The 16716-nt window shown below is 49.9% G+C and overlaps 1 protein-coding gene across 2 annotated transcripts in view; it reads left to right on the forward strand.

Annotated features, from left to right (window-relative positions):
* Positions 1-16716, forward strand: part of COL8A2 (collagen type VIII alpha 2 chain) — a 150535-nt gene that overhangs the window by 103323 nt on the left and 30496 nt on the right. The gene's annotated exons all lie outside the window — the stretch shown is intronic.

Genomic DNA, 16716 nt, shown 5'->3' on the forward strand with positions numbered 1-16716 from the left:
AGCTTTACCTTCCTGCGCTGCTGGGCTTTCCTTGGCTGTCACTCCCTGCCTTGACTGCTACCTCTTCTGTGTTTCTTCTCCCATATAAAGATGGGTTGGGTGTCCAGCTATTAATGAGAAATGTGGCTTGACCACGTATATTTCCTCCCTGTTTTGCCAACGCCAGGTAGGGTCACCAGTAAAACCCTGCTCCTCTGTACTGTCCTGCTTTTTATTGTGTGTGGATGAAACGCATTATCTCCATTTTAGACAAATCCATCAGCGCAGTCAAACTTGCCCACCCTGAATGGGCTGTGGCAGGGACTCCTGACAAGTTCAGAGTTCCATTCGGCATCCCGTGTTGTTTATCCCTGCCTGGGGACCTGCGTTGTTTTTCTTCAAGGTCTGGGCTGTGATACTTTACAACTCTTGGACAAGGAAGCTTGTGTTACAATCTTGTAAATTCATATTGGCTTGAATCTCCTGCTCTCTTAAATCTCCACTTACAGGATCATTGTCCCTGGGACTGGGGGCTACCTAGGAAGCCAGGAACTTTGACCTTAGTTATTTTTCTAAGTCTTAGTTCTCAGCAATCTTCCTCACTCGTAGCTGGCATTTTAGCTCATTGCTTTGTTATACAGCTGGGAATCTGTGAAATTCTGAGCAGCCAACAAGTTTCTGGTTTTATACTCTTCACAGACTATTTACTGGGACAAAAAGGCAATTTGGGACGGGGAGGGGAGGGGAGGAAAAGAGATGGGAGCTAATTTATTTTAACCAGAAATAAATTAGCGAGTGAGAACTTGCTTGGCCTAGTTCAGAACCAAAAACCCCAGCAGTGTCTGGATAGAACTCAGAACTGTTAGATTTCAGGTCTGATGTGTGAAACGTGACTCTTTTGGGTTTCTAGTCCCCTGGTGGTTCCAGAAAGCAAGGCCAGAACAACTTGCAAACAGGGATCTTTGTTTCCACTGCCATTTAGTTAGAAATACGCAAGTGTGCAAGTTGTCATGACGAGTGAATTTCCTTTGACATACCGGGGGGGGGGATTGTTTTAGAAAACTCAAACTTCTTTTGCAAAACCTGACACTTAATAAACAATTCTAGGGCTTTTGTCTCAAACATCAGGGGGCTCTCACAGGCCCAGGTCAAGTCTCTCTCTATAGTGGGCAGAGGCTCAAAGGAGACTGAGAATTATGCATCCAGCTAACTCCCATTGAATTTAGGCATATAACTCCTTCAAAAATCCCAGACTCAGATAGCAATGGGTAGTGGCTGTAATGCAAATACAGACTTGGGTCTGTAAGGTCCCACAGAAGGGACTGCTGCCTGTCCCCCTGGCCCCGATTATGCAGTGCTTATTTCACGTGAGTAAGGGTTGCAAGATATGGCCCATTATCATCCTTATTTTTTTCTATCTGGACCTAATAAAAAGTCCCTATTCCCTGTGCCTTTCCTCGGGCAAAAAGAACGGAGAGAATGGGTCCAGACTTTGACTTCTGCAGGCATACACCAGGGCTGGATTTGGCCCCATGAAGTTGAAGGGGCTGGAAAATGCAGCAGGGGCGTTTGTCACGTGTGAGCGATGGCTTGTTTCTCACACCCCATTTAAGCAGATTTATTTTAGACCTGGGACGTGATCCGCAGTTGCCAAGGTTCATGGTCTGAGAAGCGGTTTGTCGAGCTTTCTCCCTCCCTGAGGTTTTATAAACATCAATGGGTCTGAGTGTGGGTGTCTTAGGGGCTAAGCACTTAGCCAGCCTGACATCTGATTGCGAGCCAGCTACATTGGTAAAAGTGGCTTTGATGCCCATACTCTGCTGGCAGTGCTTCCCCGAATGACCTCCTAGAGATGGAAAGACATGGCCCAGAAAGCCGGCACTTGCCCGGCACGGCCTGGTGGCATGCAGGAATGGAAACCGGCCTGTAATGGTATTGCTCAGAGCCAACTTACGGTATGTCTGCTGCTGCTGAATGTGCTGTGTCTGAAGGCTAAGGGGGAAAGGAAACCCACCCTTCCTCCTACTCTCAGGATTGCTGATTCCAAGAGTGTGAGGGAATGTGGCCTATAGGTAGGAGACCGGAAGGCTGGTGCCATGGTTTGGGAGCTAGCTGCAGACCTGGGTTCATGTCCCAGCTCTGCCACAGACTTTCTGAGTGACCTTGGACTAGTCACTTAGACTCTTGTGCCTCAGTCCCCCATCTGCAATATGGGGCTGAGAGCACTGCCTTGCCCCCGGGGGCACATTGCAAGTGTGATCTCTGACCTGTCCTCAAAGGAACATTGCTGTTTCTGTGTCCCAGACCCATCTAATACAGCATATTGTGGCGGTACTATACGTGACCCATTCCCAGTGGCTGTTCCCAGCTCCAGGGGGCAGAGTAAAGGTTGTGTTTGCAGGGGAGTCATGTACCATAATTCGTTTTCAGGAGGTTGAATGTAGCTGAACTCAACATTTGTGGCACCGCTAGCCAACCTTAGCTCTGCATTCACAAAGTTTTGGGGGCAGTTAATAAGTAGCTGAAATAGAAAGATTGCACCATCACTGGTTTTCATGTTACCAGACACCCAAGGAGACTTCCCCTTCCCCAGAACAGATGCTGAGAAATGCTCTCTGTTTTTATTCCAAAAGGGGCCTCTATCTAAATTTAAGTTATGGGTGTACATTACATCTCCTGGCCTGCTCCGTGTGTGTTTTCCATCCCTTACACCCATTGCCATGAATTAATGTAAATGCAAATCCAAGCTGAGGGCTAAGCATGACCTGCCTGTACTAGGCTAGTGTCCGAATTGCCATGCATTGCACCCAGGTTGGTATGGACTCACCCCTGCAGCCGGTGATTCAGTTCCTGTGTCTTACAGTCCATGCTGTCTTGTGAGTGCAGATTATGTCACATTTTACAGAGCAGTTTAAAGAGACAGACTCTTCTTTCTGTTTGTTTAAACAAGCCTCTGTCATTGGGGTAGAGAGGGCCGTGTTGATTTTATTACTTCTCTTTCTTTGGGGTTTAGAAGAGGAACGCTTGTTTTTATGATACATTATGTTGCAGGAATTTGTTTAAAAGGGGGGGGAAATCCCATTTTAAGGGATTGCAGCTGTAAAAATACAGTTTCTGCTCTATAAAAGAGAACAAAACCCTGAGTCAGTGAGTTATTTATTTTCCTTACCTGGTAAGACCTATGCACCTCTGCCTCGTCCATTTCTCTCCTCTCTCTTCCCCCTCTCTCTCCATTTGTGTTTTATTTTCACAGTCTGCTTTATTCGCATGCATTTCTTTGTTTGTTGGGACACTTCCGAGTTTGTGACCAGCCACTCTAAGATCTGGGGCCTGAGATTATTTTTCAGGCCTTGTAAATTGCAGGGAGACATAGGGGCCACATTTTCACATCAGGCCAGGGCTACATTTAAGAGCTCATCTCCCATTTAGGCACCAAAGTAAGAGCCGGATTTTCCCATCACCCAGTGTTCTGAGCTCGTCTGACAATCCAACCACTTATTTTGATGCCGAAATAGAAGCGGGGCCCATCTGGAAATTCCAGACATAGCTTAATTTTCTTATTCCCTTGAGCACCACCATCAATTGCAGGGCTTCCCTTTCCCTTCTCGGTCTCCAAGGCTCTGTCCTCATCTCTTACAGCTGTGATTTTGTAACCAGTTAGAAGCTTAGCCATTTGGTTCCTTGTAAGAAACACCATCCAGTTTGCCTCCCTACGGCAGCTTTTCTACAGTCACGGCCGCATTTGTGCATCTGCAGCTACCGCGCTGCATTAGCACGGGTGCATGCTGGGTAGCTATCCCACAGTGCCTCAGTAAGAAATGCACCTGGAGGGCGCATGCTCAGAGGAGCACTGTTAGTATGTGGAGCAATGCATTTTGGGATGTCCTGCCACACAGAGTCCTGGGAGCAAGCCTAACACAGGCAGAGCTGGGGGCGTGTCCCTTGCTGAACTGGTTGCAGAGAGAGAGCCCTGTGCCAGACTAAGGCTTTGTCCTGGGGCGCCCCTGTTAGATGCCATGCTTAATGAGTGTTTGTCATGGGATGGGCACACACAGACCGTGTCTGGAGCTGACCGTGCCACATGGTTCACACCACAGCCTTTAGCCACCGAGTCGGAGTGTGGGTCGAGATACGTTCCTGCACTGACTGTCTTTTGGATGTAGGGCTGAGTGCCCAGAACACCGGGGTCTCTACTGGTGATTTTTCACCAGTGTACTGGTGTACAAACGTCTGGTGTGTACTGGTGATTTTTCATGACTGTGATTATTATTTGTATTGCTGTAGCAGCTACAAACCCCGGCCGTGGGCCCCAGGACTCCACTGCGCTAGGCACTGTACAAACTCGGAGCAAAGAGGCAGTTCCTGGCCCAAAGCGCGCTCTCTCCAGTGACAGCCTTGCTGGTGCAAACTCCACAGCTGCCATTTGCCCAGGCGATGGAGCTCTCGCTCCTGCGTGACACCGGGTCAGCTGCACTGGAGCTAATTGGGTTTATAGCAGTTCCCTCGGCCCGCACTAGGATCAGCATCAGGGCAGCTACACCATGGCTGGGCTCCCCGCTGTGGATAAAGCCACCTGAGCCAGGCACAGCTACCTTTCCCAAGCACGGTGGTTGTGTTTTTGTTTGATTTGGGGATCACGGAGATGACACATTCATAGCACTGGCTAGAACAAGACATGTTGTGGACAAGTGCTGTGCAAACTTCCCCACCCACAGGTCTGCCTGTGAAGCTCAATGTTTGATCTGCAGTCCTGGCCCCACCCAGCTCTGCCTTGGGTCCCAGCTTGCAGTCTCCACGTTATTCCAGTTGTGGGATCCCCACAGCCAGCTCCACCAACACCCTTCAAGCCTGACTTGCAGCCCACTGCTCTAATCCAGACCTAGCGCTTTCTAAGGTGTCCAGAATGCTCATTGGTGCAGTGGGGAGCTCTGAACGCAGTTGCATTTACACCAGCAGATGTGCCCAAGCCACAGAACAGAGACCTCAACTTGTACTCTCCTCGTCAGGCGGTTTGGGAGGTGGAATTTTAGTTTGTCCCATTCAAGTGATATGTTGGCTGCTAAATTTGGAACTTGGTTCAAATTCCAACCCTCCTGCCCTTCTGAATGGTTAGGGGACATTCTCCTCAGGGACCCATTATTAATGTCAGCCCAGATCTCCAGGGGCGCAGTAACCCCCAGAAACCCCCAGTGCACTTTGATTCACGTGCAATGCGGAGCATAGACACGCAGCAGCAATCAGGCAATGGCATGGTCCCTGAAGCTGCGCAGACACCGAATTAAAAGTGCTCTGTAACCACTTAGTACATGACTGTGTCCTTACAGTGGAGTAGCTAAGCAAGAGAATTGGACCAAAGCCACCTGAATGCTGACTGCAGGCAGGGCTTCAAGGGTTAATTGTTACACTCTCTGCTGATTAGTTGTAAATTGAGCCTAGTGTACCTGGTGCAGTGGTTTATGAGCAGCCTCTTGAGCCTAATTAGTGGTGGCCTTGCTGACTGGTGAGACTAACTGCAGCTGGTTATCTCACTGTTAAGTGGTGTTACCTGGCTGCTTTTCCTCCTGCATGTGTCCCAGTCCCTTGTGAATGCAAGCGGAATCCACTGCACTTGGCCATAACACCGAGAAAGGGCCACTGGACTTTGATAATGTACATGTGAAACCATCCCAAAGGGAGGTTTTATCTACCCCGACACTGGTGAAATTGTACCAGTACATGCCTCTCGTGCAGACACTTTGTAGCACGATTCGTGTTGCTGCACCAGTAGAGGGCAAGTGGCTGTAATCCTGCTGAGGACAGGGCCTGGGTTGCTGGGATGTACCAGGACATTTTCCAAAAGTAATAGCTGACCCCTGGCTTAGAATTGCGCCCTGGAGGCCATGCGGGGACAGAGCTCACGTCAGCGGGAGATGCCCATGTGACATGGGGTAAGTATTAATGGGTTCGGATCCTATGGGGTTAAAAAGGCAGGTGTTCCAGCAGCAGGAGCCAGATTCAACCCATTAAGTGAGCAGCAGTGTGTCCTAAACAGTTCTTGTGCAGTTGATTTATGCAGGGTCAATGTGGTGGTAGGAGTTTCACCCTTTGCACATAGCACTCAAAGGCCATCCCTGTTACGAGCTGAAGACAATAAGGGCCAGAGGTTCCATAGCCTGTGAGTATTTCTGCATGTTCTTGACGTGTGCATCTCAAGGTCTGGGGTGACAGAGGTGATGCATGTATAATGTGATGCCCTACAAGGGTCGACAGTAGCAGGGATTGTACCTGGGACCTTTGTATCTAAAACCAGCTATTGCCTGAGCTAAAGCCAGTAGCAAACTCCTAAACCTCAGTATAGCCCAGCCACTGGAGGGAGACAGGAGAGCACGACACTGTGCAAGCGTGGGTTACATAGGCACCTATATGAGCAGGCACACCTGGAGCGGCAGGCGTGCAATGGCGGATTCACATGTATAAAAATGAATGCATGCGCTACACAATCTGGCTTGAAAAGCATCTCGTACGTACATTACTGCAGGGGCAAGGTATTCATCATACAGTGTATTTAATGGCGACCCAGTCTCATTAAAGGAAACCAGAACGAATGCAGTATGTGAAAGGCTGCAGCATCTCGTTGGTGTAGCACATTATGCAGCTCACTGATCAGCTTCCATCGCGCAGCGGGAGCAGGGGGAAATGCCTCGGAACAGCGTTGCAGCTGCGTTGTCATATGGAGAACAGCTCTCCCTGTCCCCCTTTCTGGGATAACCACTGGAACACTACCTGTGTCATCTGTACATTATGGCCTTTGAGTGAGGCAGCTTCCAGCAGCGAGGAGCCTGGTACTGGAGAGGAACGTGTTATGGCACATGCAGTCGGTGATAGAATGCCATAAATAAAATAAGCCTGCTGCCACTGCCCACTTCCCCCTCGTCGTCCTCCTGAGTCGAAACACATGGGGGTTATTTATCGCAAATGAATCCCTGGGAGTAGGGGCTGATGTCAGGCCGTGGGGCTCTGGGAGAGGAATCACGTGGCTGCCCAGCAATGTGGACTTGGATGACATCTGACTTGTTCACTTTTCCAGTAGCAGGAACCAAGCCCGCTGTGTGTTTTGATGGGGGACCGGGGGGGGGCGGAGCAGGATGGAACTACAAAATACGGGGCTGGGGGCTAATAGATCTTTGTATAAATCACTTCAATTAATGTAACGCCCTTTAAAAAAAACACTCTCCCCCCATTCCCTAAAACACCCCTAAATTGACCCTGTCATGATGTTAGCCAGTAGGTCGGACGGGCTTTAAAATGCCTTTATCTGACAACAGGTGCCCTAGAAGTACTAAATACTGTGTGCGGAGCTCTCTGCCGGTGTAAACCAGGGTTGCTTCATTGAGTTCAGCAGAGCTGAGAAACTGCCCTGTATTGTCGTCATCATCACCCCTAGCCGTTCACTTTTATATGGTAATAGCACCTAGAAGCCAGCCAGGACGGAGGCCCCACTCCGCTGGAAGCTGCACAAATATGTCTGAATGGAAGCTCCTGCCACCCAGAATCCTTCTCTGCTTCTTATTTGTCCACTAGTGACAATAAGTTGTTAGTTTTTTGTAAGTAGCTGGCTAGATGCTGTTCATGCCCAGTTTCTGCACAGCTGATTCAGCCCTGCAGCCAGCTGAGCCTTGGCAATTGACCAACCGCCTGTATTGTGATGCACAAAGAACTGTGCAGCCAATGGGCAGCCATGTTGGCTCATTGTGCTTCATTTAGAAAACACACCAGCTTGATGGAGAGTAAAGGTGTGTCTGGACAGAGCTGTCAGGTTCACCTGTCTCTGAGGGCTGTTTATTCACAATGGAGAGCAAATTTTAGCTCTCTACCGGCTGCCAGGATGTTAGCTCACCCACCCAGTGTGCTCGGTGCCCTTGGCCGTGTGTTAAAGTACAGTGAAAGATGAACAAATTAAAGCATTTTCAGGCATTGGAAGAGGCCGCGTAAAAATCTACATCTCAGAGCTACGAAGACAGTGAACTGCTTTGCAGTCATTATTATGCAATGTTTACATTGCAGTCGTGGCTAAAGTCCCCCTCCAAGCTTGGGCCCCAGTGGGGTAGGTGCTGCTCACACGTATAGTAAGGGTTGGCCTGCAATTTGAATCCAAAGTGAATCCAAATTAGTGCAAAAGACTGCGTGGATACTCTTATTTCGGTTTAAACCAAGCCCATTTGGTTTCCTGTCATTCAATTGGGAATCGGTTTAACCTCACCTGAAGCAACCCCCTCTTAAACTGAACTACGTGTGTCTATACGGGGGCTTGTACCTGTTTGACTGACTTGGTTTAAAACAGATTTAAGAATAAACAGGTGTGAATTTCTCATGCAGATGAAGACCAAGTCGGCAAGTTTTGTCGCAAAGCTGGGACTAGAACCCAGGAGTCCTGGTGCCCAGGGTCTTGCCCTAAGTACTAGGCTCACTGCCTAATAACCTACAGCAACAGTTCAGTCAGCTTCTGATAGAAAACATCCCCTTTCTCATCAGGATGAGCTCTGCAGGATCGTACAGCACATGGGTGAGACTATACACAGTAAACTGCAGAAGCATCCATCTCCATTTCAGCTATTGTCTTTCAGATCTCAGAACTAGCCAGTGATTCCTGCCCTGTCCATCATGCCTGTAATAGACTCATAACTGTAGCTTCAGGGTATGTTTTGGCCCCACCGTGGCAGTCATGGTGGTGGAAATTTTGCCTGCAGGGAAGATGGGGCGAGTTCGGAAGGTTCCCGTCTTTCCCTTTCAAGCCCACTTACCCCAACTACTTAAGGGAATAAAAATGCATGGCGGGAGGGTTTACAGGATCTATTTAAAATGCATCTGTTTCCAATCCTCAGTGCAAAAACCAAACCAAACCAAAACGCCCTCAAGAAAGGAATCTCGGAGCTGCGAGCTTGTTTTCAGACACGGCTGTCACTGGAAACATGCAACGTCCTTCGAGCCGCTGAGCTGACAGCTCTTCACCACAATCCAGCCAAAGAGATCTATTTTCAAGCGGCTGTTTTGTTTTGCTTTTGATGCAGGTTTGGCAAAGCCCACTGTCTGCTTTATCCTCCTGGCTTCTGCAAGGGGGTCTCCTGGAAGAGAGGAGCTAAACTCTCCCCCCCCCCCGCCACACACACCGAAGTGGCGCTAATGATGCTCTCTGCCTTTTGTTAGAGAGCTCTCACACTGCAGCACGTGAAACACAGGGTCCTGGCAAACTCACTTGTACCCATTTGCCTTTGGCCCCGTGCCCCCTCCCATGCCTCCCCGGTGTAGCAGCAAGCGAAAGGCCAGGCAGCTGTAAAGGCAAATGGAGCCTTGTTTGGAAAACACTGAGTTAGAGCTTTCCCGTGTGTTTTAATGCACAGAGGAGAACGGGGGGTTAAAGCAGCCCGGAGAGGAAATTGAGATTTAAAAGGTCCAGACACTGGCTTCCAGGCTGCCCCTCGGCATCTACCAACAGGTTAGATTCTGACCAAGCAAGACCATGAGGTGATAGTGAGCAGACCGTAGAGGCGTGTGAACCTGAACAGTGGGAAAGGTGAATCCTAGGGAATGCCAAGCTGCCCTGGCATGGCGCACGCTGCCTGCGGGTTATGGTTGCACATGGCGCCCGTGTTAACGCTGGAGGAGCTCTGCAGTGATCATGGGAAGTACAGGAGGTGGATCTGTGCATGTCTAAAAATGGACATCTGCCCCTTGTTCAGCAAAGGGCAGACTGCGCTGGGCAGCAAGAAAGGAATTGGTGTCGCTGTGGTCTCTGCGGGGCCAAGGGAGAGAACTGCAGAGAGCATGGACAATCCTCTCAGCCCAACCTATGAAACTATCAAGCAGTTGCTATTAAGTGTATTACAATACCATCTGGAACCCCCAGCCAAGATCAAGGCCCCATTGTGCTAGACGCTAAACAGACGTATGGTGAGAGACAGTCCCTGCCTGAAGATCTTACAATCTTAAACTAACAAAGCAAAGGTTATTCCCATTTGACAGCTGGGGAACTGAGGCATAAAGAGCTTAAGTGACTTGTCCAGGGTCACCCAGAACATCACTGACGCAGCTGGGAATAGACCCCAGGTTTCTGCAGTCCCACTCCGTGTGCTACGCCCCAGGCCATGCTGCCTCCCGTGGGCTCTTGTTGCTTCATTGCCATGAGAGGGTGGCGCCAAAGGGAGAGGGTTCCTGGTTCGCCCCAGTGTGGGGATAACTGGTGTGGCATTGTCAGGCTGGGAAATATCCTATGAACATGATGCTCCTTCCTCTGCGAAGCTCAGTGAGCTCCCTCTGTGCGCCGTCCCGCCCCGGATTGGATTTCCCCCGGGCCGCAGAGCCAGTGCCAGGAAGAGAGGATCTCTGTTTGGAGAGCGACCTGGGAAAGGTTATTTCCCCACAAGGCTGGGGGCTGTTCACCCGCCCAACAGAGAAGCCCTCCTGGGGATCTTCCCGAGCCCCTCCCGGTTGAGAAGTGCAGGCGCGTTCCCCATCGTGACCCTGCCTGCCCCAGCGAAGTGGGGGAGGATCGTGACCCAGCTGACCAGGGGAGGAGATGGGCCGGAGCGTTCATCCAAGCTGCTCTCAGCTCATCTTGGAGAAAAGAGCTACAAACTGGCTAAAGACCAGCCTTTAACCTCTGGCCACTAAATCCGGCTCCCCTGAAATCAGCCTGGGTTTTAGTCATTGATTTCCCTGGGAGCAGAGGGCGCCCCAGCCTCGCAGTGTATATAAGATACCAATCAGGGCTTCCCCTCCAACAAACCTAGGCTGGGTCACACCTGTACACCCCCTGGGGAATGTGTGTGACCGAGGTCAACGCAGTCACTAGCTGCTTTGCTAGAAAGGGCAGTGGGGGAGGTAAAGGTGTAATTAGGAGTCTGCAGAATCTGGCCTGGGTCAGATTGTCAATTTCCCAGGGCAGGGACCTCACATTTAATCTCTCTGCACAGCACCTTGAAATAATCAGTAAAACCTCTTGCAAGCCAGTTGATCCAGAGACACAGAGGTGTGGCTGTTCTCCCCGGAAAGGGCTCTCAAAACTTTGCCTTTTCTTGTCTTTGTGCACTGTACAAAGTCACGTGCAAGGACTGACACAGACTAGGAACATTTGCAACAATCTCTGAGCTTGTCTCCTCCTGCATGAAGGATGCCACTGGTTGTATTAAACCCTGAGCCTGTGAGTATTTAGCCTCTTGTTATTACCGAAGCAATGTTCCCTGACAGGTGACTCCAAACTAAAGGCTGCTTATGTGCAGACATCCAGAGAATGGGTGTTTGCCAGGAGCTAGAGATTAGACTCTGGACTGACCAGAAGAGCATCTGCACTTCAGGATATTGGTGTTAAATCCGTAACAATGGACTCTGCAAAGAATAGCGAGTGATTCCCTGGCACCTGTACAGAGCTCTCCAGCCATAGATCTCCGTGTCCTTGTCCAGGGAGGGTCGGGATCATTAGTGGTATTTCACAGACAGGGCAAAGTGTGGAACAGAGAGGAGAAGTGACTTCCCAGTGAGCTGAAGGTGGGTGGCAGAGCTGGCTGAGACGAGAACCCACTGCACAGCACAAATTCCCTTCTGTGTAATGGCTAGGGGACTTTTTCTGCTTTGGGGTAGGTGAGCAAAGTGGGGAGTCAACAGGTGGGTGTGAATGGGGATTTTAGATGTGGGCGTATGGCAGGCGTGACTGGACTCGGCCTGTGGCATCCTGAATGCAGCTCGCTGCTCCCCTCTCCCCATTGCTGAAAGGCCAGGCCCAAATGGGTGATGCGAACTCAGCGAGCACGTGACTCCTCATCATCCACCCAGGAAACAGGAAGCAAATTCCATGTCAGCTCTGTACAGTTTGTGTCGGGTTTGGACGCTTGGCAGCTTACGTGGGGCAGATTCCCAGCTCCGAAAGCCAGGCCCCGCCTGAGTGTCCAGAAGGGAGCAGAGCATATGGGAGTGTTGGAGCCTGACCCAGAAAGCTCATTCTTCTTGCCTGTTTTGTAAGTGCAATAATGAGAGCTGTCAGCTTAAGAGTGTTTCTCGACTTCTTGGTCTCTTAGCTTCCAGGCTGGGGGTGACGTACGCACCCGCACCATTCAGCTAGCTGCTCTGTGCAGAGCTGCATTGTGGGCCAGTCTAGGAAGCTGATAGCAGAGATCTGTGTTTGACTTAAAATAAAGCAGCAGGTCTGAGCCTTCTGCATTTTTAATTCCCTGCTCTATTTGGTACTGACCCACTGAAATGCAATAATCAGAGCCTTGCGTTTGTCTCTGGCATGGGTGCTTTTACTTTGGGTTTGTGCCCGGGGTTCAGCTCAAGGACTGCAAGGGAAAAATGCACATGACACCGGCCAAACCCCAGAGCTCTTTGCAGCTGGGAGCTCGTTACTGTGTCGCTGTTCTGGTTTAAGCAAAAGATTTGGAGCTTTGGGAAGAATGCGGAGTCTAAAGCCAGGCAAGGCTGCGATGCGTGGGGAGATGAGAAGCAGCCTTTGCTCCCCAAGGCGGTACACAGGGGCCCCAGAAACAGGCTGTGAGGGTTGTCATCTGGCTTGCTTGTGCCCTGTGGGAGTGGGCAAAGGGCTGCAGGAGGCTGGAGAGGAGGCTCCGAGGCCCAAAGACTTGACTCACACCAGCTTCCTGCTGATACAACTCCATTGAGCGTGGCAGAGTGACTCTTCAGTATGGTTTGTTCTATGTGTTACGGTAACCCCCCAAATAAGCGCGGGGCTGTACAGGCACTCAGGGAGAGACAGTCCCTGCCTGGCGCATTCACAGTCTAAATAGACAGGCAGTGGGAGGGGGAATGGGCAGCAACTTGAATAGAGCCCAGGTCTCCTGACTGCCTGGCCTATGCCCCATGCACCCAATCACACAGCTTCCCCTAAGCTTAGTCCTGAATCTGGCCCCGGCGTCATGAACAGCAAAACCAAAGGGATTTCCAGCCTCTTCCCAAAGCCCATAGGGAGCAGCTAGACTCAGCTGGCCCTGAGGAAACATGGCTGCTCCGCTCTCTAGCACACCTGGTTTTTCTCCCCATCCTAAGTCATCACCCATATGGTCCCTCCCAGAGAGTCAGGAAGACAGAGATGGAATTAGAGCTGCTCGTGCTAGGTCCTGTCCAAGCTGTCTCCCAGAGGCCACAGCAAGCATCTTTCCTTCAACGTATTTTCTAGTGGCTACTTCTGTCTAGTTTTAAACGTCCCAACAACTGGGCTTCAGCTCCTTTCCTTGAGAGATTCCTCCACTGTCTTAGAGATCATACATGTAAGAAGTTCTCCAGATGTTTGACCTATGTTTGATTTCAGCCCGTCACTCTCATTTGTCTGTGTTAAATATTCCCTCTCCCTCCCACCCTGGTGTGTATGCCTGCTAATTATACGTAGAGGAGTTATCGTGGTTCCAGCCCACTTAGCTACACATGTGTAGCTCTTTCATTCTCTCTTCCCGGATCCTCTTGCCATTTTTGTTGCCCTTCTCTGAGCTCTCTGTAGTGTGTCGACATCTTTCTAGTAAGAAAGGTGCCCCAAACTGAATGCAATGGCCCAGGTTCCCCTGCATAGCTTCATTGGCCTCAATGGAATTATGCTAATTTACACGACATGAAGATCTGGCCCCATATTCCAGGTGTGGTCACCACAGTACTGTAGACGGAGAGTGGCCCCGGGATGTGACGCTCACACACGCAGCCAGATCTCTTCTGCTGCTAAGTTGTTTTGCAAGCTCACATCCAATTTGCTGTCCACAATTACCCCTTGTTTTTGGTGCCTTTTCATTTGCTGCACTGGGTCTGGAGTTCATCCAAGCAAGGGGGAATATTATCATGGGGGTAATGTTGGATTTGCAGGATGCGTTTCCTTTTGCAGCTGTATCAGCTGGTTTTGGCGATAGTTATGACATCACGAAGTGACAGTTACAAGATCACTTGAGAAAAAAGCAGATAATCGTAACGCATCATCCTTTAATCATGTTTCATCTCTAGCGCACAAGGGGCTTTAAGTAGGAAGCGAAGTGTCATTATTAGAGTTGGTCAATAATTGTTCAAATTTCAGCCAAAAAGTGTTGTGAAAATTTCTTGCAGAACAATTTAGCGTTGTTTTCTTCACCAGCTTCTAGAGCGGCTGAAAATCTTATGAAATCCAAAATTTTGACAAAAATGTTTGTCCAGCTTCAATCATTTCCCTCGTTTTACAGATGGGGAAACTGAGGCACAGAACGAGGAAATGACTCACCTACTGTCTCACAAAGAGATTCACAGACCTTTTACCCTGGCCACTGTTCCTCACTTCTTCCCTTCATTGAACAACTCTGTGAGAAAGATCCTATTTTCACATCAGTAGCATTGGTAATAAAAAAGGAGGGAGTGAAAGATGCTGAAAATCTATGACCTGCAAGCAGAGGTTTTCCTAAACGAATGTTTCCCATGGGACACGAGTAGCTCTTTGAGGATTGGCCAGCTTCTGAGCTCTCCTTTGAAACTTCTAACCTCAGGGTTAGAGGCCACAAAATAATTTTTTCCTTTTGAGCCCAGCCTTGGTGCTTTTCCAGGAAATCTCTCTCCAGTGTTGTTTAATAGTTTTCTAGATTACAGTCTCATGACATAGGTCACCTTGTTCATGTTGCCTCTTATTTGCACTTAGGCACTTCCATAAGAGCTCAGGAGACTGGAAATAACCCTGGAGATCTGTCTTTCTCCCTAGTTCTCCACTTAGAAGGGACATTTAGATCCCGGCTAGGTTTCCCTTTCATGGCTCTGTCCTTGGATGGTTGAGGGTGGAGATGCCTAGCTTATGTTCTCTGGAAACCTTTTGTTAAGTGTGTGGGATGTTTGTTACCAGCCTGCAGACGGAAGTCTGATTTCCCAGCTCTAGTCTCTGACATTCATGGCTTATCTTTGGCCTGGTCTACACTACAGAGTTAGGTCAATGCAGGGCAGCTTACATTGACCTAACCATGGACATGTCTACACTAAAATTTTGCTCCTGCCAACATAACTTGCCCGCTACGCTGACTTAATAACTCCACCTCCACAAGAGTCAATGTCGAGTAGGTAGAGTCAATGTCGATGTAGTTAGGTCGACGCAGTGTCAGTTTAGACACGGTGTTCCTTACATCGACTGTTGCTGCCTTTCAGAAGCCATCCCACAATGCCCCACACTGACAACACAATCTGTGCGAGCGCTCCTGGTGGGGACGCCATGCACAAGCGATGTAATTACTGCAGCAGCTGTATGCAGATGTAAGTCAGGTCGACTTCATTTTGTAGTGTAGACACGGCCTCCATTTTTCATTTGCTTTCCTGGGAGGAACTTTGCAAACTCCTCTTCCCAAATCGGCTTGTGGGTATGAGCAGCGAGTCCCAGTGCTCAGCTGATGTGTGTGTTCTGTCTGCCTCTCCGTTTCTCTTTTAACCAAGGACACGTGCTGAGCGCGCTCCACTCCCCCTGATTGGCCGGAAGCATTTGGTGTTCTCACAGGGTCAGGCCTCAAATGATTCAGGCAGCACCCTGAGCAGAGGCGCCCTAGATGGGGGAGAAGGTGCTGGGAAGGAAGGATCCATAGCTTGGCTGGGTGCACTCATAAGGGCAAGCAATAGGGACCAGTTAGCACCGCTGCTGTGCCTACCAACCCAGAAGAGGCCAGTCTGGGTGAGGTGGGAGCAAGAGACAATGCCCTTTGCTCAGCATGCTCCACCCCGGCGCTATTCTGGAGTGACAAATCCCTCCCTCCACCCCCTCCTGGAGTGCCAGAAATGCCCCTACCCCAGGACATACAGGACACTGATCGGGCCTGAAGGAAGAGACTCAATTAAACTGCCCAGGTCTAAGTACACTGATGCTTGTTATTTTCATGACCTGACTCCAGGGAGACACCTCAGCCGGGGTGTGCCTGCCAGGTTCTGAGCTGCTCAGATCTACCCACAGTTCTGGGGGCCATAGTCCTGGGGTATTCTTAAAAAAACCTGAATTGCAAAGTTTGGGCACAGATTCCCATGGGGACTTGGGTCCAGTGATGCTTTTCATGTCCAATTAGCAGCATGGCCTCTGAGCTTAGCTCTTTCTGCTGCCTGGGAACAATACTGTCTGCATCGCTAGGCTCTTTCATAGGAAGGTCCCCAGGCGTGTTAGTTAATTAAACCTCATAGCCCCCCAGTGAAGTAGGTCAGCCTCACTGGCCCAGGGGAAACAGAGGCACAGAGAAGGGAAGTGACTTACCCCAAGTCACACAGTGAGTTAGCAGCAGGATCAGAAATAAAACCCAGGTCTCCTGCCTGCAAAGTTTGTCCATTAAACACTAGTCCCTGCTAGCTGCTAACAAAGCAGCCCATCCGACTTTGGCATTAGCTCCATGCAGAATGAGCCAGGACTCGAATTTTCACCTTGCTCATTGTCTGTGGAGTAAGGAAGAGCAAATCCTCTCCCTCGTGGTCCCCAGTAAGTTGAACCACCTGCTGCACTTGTGAGCTTCACAGCCCCAAAAAGTCTCACTCGGGTCTCGCCCTCGTTTTGCGAGGAGCCATTTCCTCCCCTCGGGACAGGAGAAGGCTGTGTGGAAACATGGAAGCCTGAAGATGGCAGCCAGAGCAAACCCTTTACCTCAGCCCATCGGCACGCCGGGCTCAGCTCACCACCTAGCCGCCAATCATGTGGAATCGCAGGAGCACTGTTCTCCAGGTCGAGCTAATAAAACGAGACTTCACAAACATTCCTTGGGGCAAGGTTCGGGGTCTTCATTAAAGACATTTGATGGC

The sequence above is a fragment of the Lepidochelys kempii genome, chromosome 19 (assembly GCF_965140285.1).
Source record: "Lepidochelys kempii isolate rLepKem1 chromosome 19, rLepKem1.hap1, whole genome shotgun sequence".
NCBI lineage: Eukaryota > Metazoa > Chordata > Testudines > Cheloniidae > Lepidochelys > Lepidochelys kempii.